Source organism: Pteropus vampyrus, unplaced genomic scaffold (assembly GCF_000151845.1).
Source record: "Pteropus vampyrus isolate Shadow unplaced genomic scaffold, Pvam_2.0 Scaffold169, whole genome shotgun sequence".
Taxonomy (NCBI): Eukaryota; Metazoa; Chordata; class Mammalia; order Chiroptera; family Pteropodidae; genus Pteropus; species Pteropus vampyrus.
In genome coordinates this window covers 1,716,972-1,720,325 of record NW_011888950.1, presented here as the reverse complement: position 1 = coordinate 1,720,325, position 3,354 = coordinate 1,716,972, and the positions used below count along the sequence as shown (strand labels likewise).

At 40.7% G+C, this 3,354-nt stretch overlaps 1 pseudogene; it reads right to left on the bottom strand.

The window, feature by feature from the left end:
* Positions 1 to 1,956: 1,956 nt before the first annotated feature.
* On the bottom strand, positions 1,957 to 2,075 carry LOC111745898 (annotated as a pseudogene).
* Between the last annotated feature and the right edge of the window lie 1,279 nt (positions 2,076 to 3,354).

Here is a 3,354-nt window from a genome sequence, read left to right as displayed (position 1 = left end):
GCATGCGTTATAACCTAGAACAACATTCAGCAAACTAACCTGTGGACCAAATCCTGTTTTAATGGAACGTGACCACACATATTTGTTTGCATGTAAATATAGCTGTCTTCATGCTCCAATGAGCAGAATGGAACAGTAGTCACAGACCTTCTGTCCTACAAAGCCGAAGATATTATCCGGCCCTTTACAGTATAAGTTTGCTAATCACTGAGTTAAAACAAAACAAAACAAAACAAAACAAAAAAAACCATTGCAGCGAATCTATTAGAAATTTCTATTTCTTTTCCTAACCCTAAGGTGAACAACTTCTTAAAACTGCTCATCTGCATCCAAAGGCACTGCTGACTTCACTGGTTTCTAGGGGGAATCATTACCTGTCCCCGCTTCTACCCTCCCAAAATCAGTAATTTGTAACAGAATCGAGAAATTGTAAGGCTTTATGAGGTCAAACACAGCTCTCTTTTTTGGAAAGCATATAAAATGAGAACTAGACAGGCCTATAAGTACCAAGTATTTGGAATAATCTTTTGGCTGCCTGTCAGTAACACTGTTATCTGAAACTCCTCTTTGCTTTTAGAGCAAGTGTTCTTTCCATACATTGGTTATATTTTATTTGAAGGAATATAATTTTTGAGAAGGTATTAAAACTTGAAACTCTTTCCACAGTTATGAGAAAAAATTCCTTGGCAGTGAAATCGCCAACGTCCTTGTCCGTTAATTAGATGTAAGTTAACAGTGTTTAGAAGAAGAAAAAAAAAAGTCACCTGGGGTAAAAATTGTAATTAGCTCCCAAACATCAAGTCACGGCCTCCTGCAATAGCTTCCTATTGTTGCTCTGATGAATTACCACAAACTTAGTGGCTTAAAAAATACAAAATTTATTACCTTACAGTTCTTTAGGTCAGAAGTCTGACGCAGAACTTTCGAGCTAAAATCAAGGTGTTGGCAGGGCCACGATTCCATCTGGAGGCTCTAAGGAAGAATCTGTTTCCTTGCCTTTCCCAGCTTCTAGAGGGTGCCTGTATTCCTTGAGTCATGGGCCCCTTCTTCCATCTTGAAATCCAACTGGACAAGTCCTTCTGACGTGGCACCGCTCCGTCTTATCCTACCACCTTCTTCCTCCACTTGAAGGACACTCATGATTACATTATGCTGGCCAGAGAATCCGGGATAATATTCCTCTTTTAAGATCAGTGGATTATCTACCTTTATTCTCTTTGCAACTCTAATTTCCATTTGCCGTGTGACGTAACATATTTAACGTACTCACAGGCTCTGCTGATTAAGACATGGGCATCTTTGAGGGTCATTATTCTGTCTACCACAACTCCAACTGTGATATTTGTTTTGGAGGAGCAATGAGTAGAATTACCTATTTGAAGACCATTTTCTTTAAGTAATCCGCCAGTACCTGCATCTAGGTAAAAGACAGGACCTCGATTCCCATTGCAAAAACACCATCTCCCATTCTTGACAGCTAGAGCACAGACCAACTAGGTGTACCCACCCTGGACTTTGGATCTTGGCAGACCACTTCAGTTATTGAGGGAGAGTTAAACATTACTCATCGTGGCAATGGCAGTAGTGGCAGAGAGAATTTTGGGGGGTGCGGTGAAGGCAGTAACACCAGGAATTCAGATGCGCTATGGTTGAGCATTTGACGGTGGCGGTAACAGGTGTGGTACTAAGAGTAGTCACCCAGTGAGAACGTTCTTGCAGTGTGCTCTCGCCCATGCTTCCTTCCACCTCGAGTAATGCTCATCTGTATTTCCTACATTGGTTAGTAACTATTTTTGCACCAGGTTCTCTAGACTATGAGCTACCCTGTCTCCCTATAATTCATTAATTTTCATCTGTTTGTTTGTTTATTTATTTATTAGGCGAGGCGACCCTTGGCTGACCTCACAGATTGCAAAGACCTTGTCAGCTTACAACCCCTTATTTTTTATTTTTTTATGCCTATAGCACCTGATCTTCCTAGGTGGTCTCCCATCTAAGTACTAACCAGGCCCGACCCTGCTTAGCTTCCGAGATCAGTTGGGATCGGGCTTGTTCAGAGTCACATGGCCATAGACAATTTTCATCTTAAGTGAGTCATAGTCGGGGTCTGTGGCTTGTAACTAAGAATCTTCACTGATAGAGAGCCTTCGGGGTAATATTCTTCACTTCAGGAAAAAAAAAAAAAATCTCATTTTCTCTTTCTGTCTGAAGTACAGCCTGACATAAGTCAGGGGACTCTGGGAACATAGAACAAGTTGTCAGCATGATGTGATAGCCTAACTAGTCAAGTAGGAACTAAGAGAAGTGATAATCCAGCAGGACCACCTTCGGAGCGGGTGGCAGGCAAGCTTGAGACCACAGCATTGCTATAGTCACAATGGAGATTGAATAATTTCAGGAGAATCAGGGGAGAATATTCATCTCCTGGCCTGAGCCAGCAGGTTGTGAGGAGGCTGTGGGCTCACAGGGGTCCCTTACGATCAAATGAAGACCAGGTAGTGGCCAGGTATGCTGACTCTAGTCAGCGGAATGACAGTCTGCTCAGGTGATGCTCTGGGGTGTTTGATGTCTTTTTTTGCTATAACTTTGAAATTGGGCAAATAATAGGTTTGAGGACCACTGGACGAAGAAAACCAGTATGTACTGGACTTCATAGTTGAATGCTTTTATAGTCAAGCAGATCAAAAGATGCCTTGAAAGATGTTCTAAAAAACCCCACACATAAAAATTGTTATCAGATTTAAAAAGCAACAGCAAAGTAAAAAAATATTGATATTCGGAAAAGAGAGAAAAAAAGAAAGCTTAGTGAACTGTAGAGCCGAGAAACTCAATTTAATCAACTAATTATTTTGAGTTATTATAACATCACAGATCAACTCTAGTCTGAGATGAAATAGCACAAATAACAACACTAAAGCAGAAGATTGATGTTGCACCAAGTACACAACCAACTAGGATTTGACAAGAACCAGAGACCTATGAAATTCCTATTTCTTGACCATATTATATTCATCATTTCTCAGTCTTGTTTTACTTCTCACCCTCTGCAAAGCAATGCTGCTTTTTCTGATCCCATGGGATTCTCTGCCCACTTTGGCAAGGATTTTTCCTGGTTATGTTTTCAGGATACTCTGAAGGACACGAACAATCACATAACAGAAACGACACAATCCTCATTCGTGTTCCCATTAGGGTAAATGTATCTCGATTATGTTTCTTATTCTCCTGTTGTTTGTTGTTATTGCCCTTCCTGTATTTGTTCCCAGACACCTTACAAGCATGAGTCAAGATCACTTTTTAGGTAATGGAAAGGTGGGAAAAATGAGAGTCAGTAAGAGGACACAGAAAATTTAC